The sequence below is a fragment of the Haliotis rubra genome, unplaced genomic scaffold (genome assembly GCF_003918875.1).
Source record: "Haliotis rubra isolate DU_JTF1 unplaced genomic scaffold, ASM391887v1 Scf279, whole genome shotgun sequence".
Taxonomy (NCBI): Eukaryota; Metazoa; Mollusca; class Gastropoda; order Lepetellida; family Haliotidae; genus Haliotis; species Haliotis rubra.
Genome location: NW_025766880.1, coordinates 112,501 through 119,652, shown reverse-complemented (window position 1 = coordinate 119,652; position 7,152 = coordinate 112,501).

Genomic DNA, 7,152 nt, shown 5'->3' with positions numbered 1-7,152 from the left:
CACAACACTGTCGAGCCCAACAGAAACCGCTGAACGGTCGTTTCCAACTGAATCACTGCCGATAGGAGTGGATTTCTAGATCCGGGAGATGGCAACAATTTCACAATATTCTTCTTGTATCCTATTTGAAGATTTATCTCCGAAATTACTATGTTAGTCTGAACTCTGCTGACGTGAAGTTAAAAATAGCTTCTGTTTACATAAGCGATAAGTAAACAGAACTCGAGTGATATCTTCACCTGTTTAAGATTTGAAATGTATTAAACATTTATAAAGCTTCGCTGACTGTTTTAATACGCGAATTAACATTATTGATTTAATTATGATTATTAGGTTAAACTTTAAGACAATTGCACTTCCCAGTTTTGTCCCACGATTACAACCTAATACGTTTCAAAAATGGAATCACTACCTCTGGCATTTTCTGATTTAGACAAATATTTCCTGTTATATCCGTTATCTCTCGAATATGTCCTGACTTTTATTCTACTTTGACCGTTAGCGTTAAGCAAAGGTTATTATAGTTCGATTAAAAATAACACCACGTTGGACACACAACTCGCCATCTACGTCATAATTCTCATGTGACGTCGTTATAATTGTTATGACGTCAAACCACCTGTTGCGCTTACACACTTTCTTAAATACGCATTCCACTAGCATTGCTATTTTTATACCAATAATATATATTTATCGCCTACAAGATCAACACTGTCTTCTTAATATTCTCTCACGACCTATGGCTTTTCAAGAAACGAGATTGTAGACTTCAAATGTCACGCTGCAAGCGTGACGTCATATGTATCTGACAGCGAGTCTCTACTACTAGGAACCGACTTCCCACGCTCACAATGATCAGCGCAGACAATTTGTTAATATGATTTACTGTGTGGGTTAGCGCTGGAGATCATATTATCATTGTAAAGTAGAAAAATAAATGGATCTAAATAGAATCTATCGCGGTTGATACAACCTTAAATGGTATTAATGAAGCAGAAATAGATACAACAGGATCTCATTGTAAGACTGGGAATACAAATTAGCTACAAGAACAGACACCTACTCAACGTTACTACAATACGGTTTTTTATGTGTGGGGTATTTTTAGGCTTTCTCGAACCGAAAATATATCCAGACCTCATACTTCAACATTAGTCAACGATACGGAAATACGTGAAATGGCGAATTGTTTTTACTATTGTATTTGCAAGCCAACATTTATTTTACTATAATAGCTGATAGTAGATATATCGAGTTAAATGGGATTTTGAAGTAGTCATAACTACATCGGTTTAATTAATTATATTTCTAAGAAAGTCGATACGGTATTCGCGTTACGCAAGTCTAAAAGTCTAAAGATAACAAGTTTGCAAAATGTGTAGTGAGATTGTAGTGTATCATTCACCTCGATGATTATTGTGATATTTACAGACTCACGTGTCATTCTTCATGACGTTAGCAGAAAAATATAGCATATTACAGGAAGTACAGCTTAGCGGATATTGTACATTTGATCACATTGTATTTTTGTGATGAGCATTGAAAAAAAACAACATTTACGTGATTGAAATGGTATTTTAAAATACTGTCCGTTTTTATTTTCAAATTAAGTAATTATGAATAGTTTTTGCCAGAAGACTGAAAATATTGAAATTAAAGGCGCAATTATATATTGGTAAAGCTAAAGCGAGTCAAAAGATAAATTGCAGATGCACAGCTCAGTCTGAATTTTGGTGGAGCTTCAGATCTATAGTGCATAAGCAAGCGATTTCTTCAGTAGCAAAAGCAACAGATATATACTATCCATCAAAAGTTTAGACTCACTTCAAGCATTCACTATATACATGGTTAAGTACATCGAAGATGAATTTCTTTACGAACTTGGGGAACTAACTGCAAACCTTATGCAGATGAATTGCCAGTGTAGGTAAAACTAGGTTCAGCATTAACCGTTACACTGCTATATCAGTATAATATTGAAGAATAGTTTACTCAGACTGATGAATTGCACGAGGATCATGCATCAAATTGCTGAAAAGAATAAATATCGAGTTTTACTGTAAAGTTTTGTTAAGAATTCAGAGTATGGAATCAATTAATCTTTTCAACGTTAAAATTCTTTTTAGAACAGTTGACTGTAAATAGTAAATAGTTTTAAACAGTATGGAATATTTTGTAAAAATCCAGTGGCTTGACATTTACTACATTTACACTAGTGAGTCTAAACTGTTAATGTAGTTTATAAAAGTAGAGATCAGATATGTGTGCTGGTCAAAACTACCTTATGCACACAAGATCTTTCGCAGCTCAACGTCGACATAATATGTACATCTGTATTCCTATTGACGCCTTGAATATACAGGGGCGTTTATGGAAATTCACATTATAATTGATGTGTGTGTGTGTGCGTGCGTGTGTGTGCGCGTGTGCGTGTTTCTGTGTGTGTATGCGTGCGTGCGTGTTCCTGTGTGTGTGTGCGTGCGTCACTGTCTCTCTCTCTCTCTCTCTCTCTCTCTCTCTCTCTCTCTCTCTCTCTCTCTCTCTCTCTCTCTCTCTCTCTCTCTCTCTCTCTCTCTGTGTACGTGTGTGGAGGGGAGATAGAGGAGTGGAGTGGTTTAGAGGTGGAGTCCTCCCATTAGTCAGTTTAGAGCATCAAACTATATGGTTGATCAGACCACCCGTGAAGACCTGGGTGTGTCAACCTTTGCTTGTCGTAAGAGCCGACTAACGGGTTCGGGAGTCAGGCTCTCTAACTTGGTCTCTTCTGTACTAAAGCATTCCCTCCCTGTACTCCAGCGTTCCGCCAGCGTTCTCTCCTGTACTGAAGTGTTCTTTCTAGGGGTGAACATTGAAGGGGAAAGAGCTATTGCGATAGCGATAGTCTATGGCGACCAACTATTGCAATAGTTGTTTTTCTCTCTTTGAATTGTCTCATTTGAAGTCATTTACCAAATGAATGCATAGTTTGTATATGAAATATACACAAGCTGAAGTAGTTTCAGTCTCTTATAATAACTGACAAGAAACTTGAAACCCTGATCAAGTTTGTTAAAGAGGTAACAGGTACGGAGAAATAACTCTAAATTAAAGTGAACGAATCTGGTACTTCCTGCGCATTTATCAACAGAAGTCAATTACTAAACTATCGATAGTTTTTCGTTTCTACTCCATCGATAGCTCGATACATTGTTGCAGCCCTAGTTCCTTCCCTGTACTTCGACGTTCCGTCCCTGTACTCCAGCGGCCTCCCTGTTCTGAAGCAGTCTTTCCTTGTATTCAGGCGTTCCCCACTGTACTAAAGCATTGCCTCCCTGTACTCCAGCGGTCTCCCCTTTGCTGAAGCATCACTTCCCTGTACTCAAGTGCCCCCTGTACTGGTTCCCCTGTACTGAAGCATTCCCTCCCTGTACTCCAGCATTCCCTCCGTGTACTCCAGCATTCCCTCCCTGTACTCCAGCATTCCCTCCCTGTACTCCAGTACCCATCCTGTACTCCAGTGTTCCCTATCTGTACTCCAGCATTCCCTCCCTGTACTCCAGCATTCCCTCCCTGTACTCCAGTGTTCCCTATCTGTACTCCAGCATTCCCTCCGTGTACTCCAGCATTCCCTCCCTGTACTCCAGCATTCCCTCCCTGTACTCCAGTGTTCCCTATCTGTACTCCAGCATTCCCTCCCTGTACTCCAGCATTCCCTCCCTGTACTCCAGTGTTCCCTCCCTGTACTCCAGCATTCCCTCCGTGTACTCCAGCATTCCCTCCATGTACTCCAGCATTCCCTCCTGTACTCCAGTGTTCCCTATCTGTACTCCAGCATTCATTCCCCTCCTGTACTCCAGCATTCCCTCCCTGTACTCCAGTGTTCCCTATCTGTACTCCAGCATTCCCTCCCTGTACTCCAGCATTCCCTCCCTGTACTCCAGCATTCCCTCCCTGTACTCCAGCATTCCCTCCCTGTACTCCAGCATTCCCTCCATGTACTCCAGCATTCCCTCCCTGTACTCCAGCGTTCCCTCTCTGTACTCCAGCATTCCCTCCCTGTACTCCAGCATTCCCTCCCCTGTACTCCAGCATTCCCTCCATGTGTACTCCAGCATTCCCTCCGTGTACTCCAGCATTCCCTCCCTGTACTCCAGCATTCCCTCCCTGTACTCCAGCATTCCCTCCTCTGTGTACTCCAGCATTCCCTCCCTGTACTCCAGCATTCCCTCCACTGTACTCCAGCATTCCCTCCCTGTACTCCAGCATTCCCTCCCTGTACTCCAGCATTCCCTCCATGTACTCCAGCATTCCCTCCCTGTACTCCAGCATTCCCTCCATGTACTCCAGCATTCCTCCCTGTACTCCAGCATTCCCTCCCTGTGCTCCAGCGCTTCCTCCATGTACTCCAGCATTCCCTCTGTGTACTCCAGCGTTCCCTCCATGTACTCCAGCCATTCCTCCATGTGTACCCAGCATTCCCTCCCTGTACTCCAGCATTCCCTCACTGTACTCCAGCGCATTCCTCCCTCCATGTACTCCAGCATTCCCTCCATGTACTCCAGCATTCCCTCCCTGTACTCCAGCATTCCCTCCCTGTACTCCAGCATTCCCTCCCTGTACTCCAGCATTCCCTCCCTGTACTCCAGCATTCCCTCCCTGTACTCCAGCATTCCCTCCCTGTACTCCAGCGTTCCCCCCTGTACTCCAGCATTCCCTCCCTGTACTCCAGCGTCCCTCCCTGTGCCTCCAGCGCCCCCCCCTGTACTGCATTCCCTCCCTGTACTGAAGCATTCCCTCCCTGTACTCCAGCATTCCCTCCCTGTACTCCAGCGCCCCCCACTGTGTACTGAAGCATTCCCTCCCCTGTACTCCAGCATCCTCTCCCTGTACTCCAGCGCCCCCCCTGTGTACTGAAGCATTCCCCTCCCTGTACTCCAGCATTCCCCCTCCCTGTACTCCAGCGCCCCCTCCCTGTGTACTGTACTGGCAGCATTCCCTCCCTGTACCCCAGCGTCCCTCCCCTGCATTCCCCCCCCTGCACATTCCCTCCCTGTACTCCAGCGTCCCCTCCCTGTACTGAAGCGTTCCCTCCCTGTACCCCCAGCGTCCCCCTGTACTGAAGCATTCCCTCCCTGTACTCCAGCGTCCCCCTGTACTCCAGCATTCCCTCCCTGTACTCCAGCGTCCCCCTCTGTACTGAAGCATTCCCTCCCTGTACCCCAGCGTCCCTCCCTGTACTGAAGCATTCCCTCCCTGTACTGAAGCGTTCCCTCCCTGCGTTCCCCCCTGTGCTGAAGCATTCCCTCCCTGTACTCCAGCGTCCCCTCCCTGTACTGGAGCATTCCCTCCCCTGTGCCCCAGCGTTCCCTCCCTGTATTCTATCCTCCCCTGTACTGAAGCAGCCCATCTTTGTAGTCAGGTGTTCCCCAATCAGGTGTTTCTCAGGCGGCCCAGTACTCCAGTAATAATTGAAATCATAACTATAATTTATATTAATATGATATCGTGAACCTTAGATATGTGATACCCCTGTCAAATCGAACTGAAATGTGTAGTTTCCTTTGCTTCTCAGTATATTTTAAAAACGTGTATTTTGTTCTAATTGGCTGTGTTATGCATCTGTGCAAAGAGAACCCCCCCCAAACAAAACAAAACAACAACAACAAACACACGAAATAATTAGATAAGGTAATGTTTAGTTTGGTTTCCTCTGAAGATTATCAATAGAGTCCAAGGTTGATATTCTGAGTACTTATATAATCTTACAAGCAATCAGTGACTAGTTGTGTTAAAAAGCTGCTATAGATCCTGTTACGTTCTTGAAAGTGATAGTTTTTCACAGCTTAAAGCTGTTGTTTCAAGATGTAACGTGGTAACCTGAATCCAAGGAGTTAAGTGTCGTTATAATTAAATTCCCGCTCAAGTGAATCAAAGGCTTTGGGGTCGCAAGTGTCAGAAAAGATATTCCGTCTGTACTTGAATTCATTTCCAAGCAAACTCGAATATGCTTGTCGTAAGAGGCGACTGACGGGATCGGGTGGTCAGGCTCGCTGACTTGGTTGACACATATCATCGGTTCCCAGTTGCGCAGATCGATGCTCATGCTGTTTGATCACTGGATTGTCTGGTCCAGACTCGATTATTTACAGACCGCCGCTATATAGCCGGAATATTGCCGAGTGCGGCGTAAAACTAAACTCACTCACTCACTCTAAGCAAACTAACAACGCAACTCATAGGCGGATCCAGGAATTTGTGTGTGTAACCCCCATTGGTGGCCTTTAGTCATTTAAAAGTGGGACACACACACACACACACACACACACACACACACACACACACACACACACACACACACACACACACACACACACACACACACACACACACACACACACAGACACACAACTTCAAGACAGTTTGAACAGTTTTCGGTTTAAGACTTCTAACAACGTGAAGGAGAACCGAGTTCTATGGATTGTCAACTTCTTTACTGCAATGGGTGCGACGTTTCGGTGTAGTAGGTACTAACTTGCTTGATAACGGTGATAGTACCTACACCGAAACGTCGCACAATGTGTGAAGCCCAGTTCTGGTGTCCCCCGCCGTGATATTGCTGGAATATTGCTAAAAGCGGCGTAAAACCATACTCACTCATTTTTTGCATATTGAAAAATTCAGTTTCTCTTCAATAGGTAAAGGTTCATACCTCTAAAGTACAGTAGTAATCCATTTAACCGGTGGGTGATCCTCACACCGAAGATCGGTTCGATTCCAAATATGGTGACTATGCTTGATGCCTATTTCTGGTGTTCCCCCAGCTGATACTGCTTGAATATTGCCAAGAGCGACGTAAAACAACACCCTTGTGTAACTTCTGCTTATATGGTTGTCTGCGACTATTAAATAGCTCCCCCTCCCGGTACAATGCTAATTTTACAGAAATGGTGTACATGTATTGATGTAACTCCTTATAAAGTTTGTTCCGTGGGAACACTGTAATATTAAACTACCAAGTTGTGATGAATCATGCGCCGATTTGCCACTTGACATTTACTTTTATACACTTATCCAGACATGACATTTTGCAGATCTGTTTTTGGATATGATTTCCTAGAAGTATGGAAGGATTTGCCGGATCCAAGCAATTCTGTCCGTGTAATTAAAACCGGT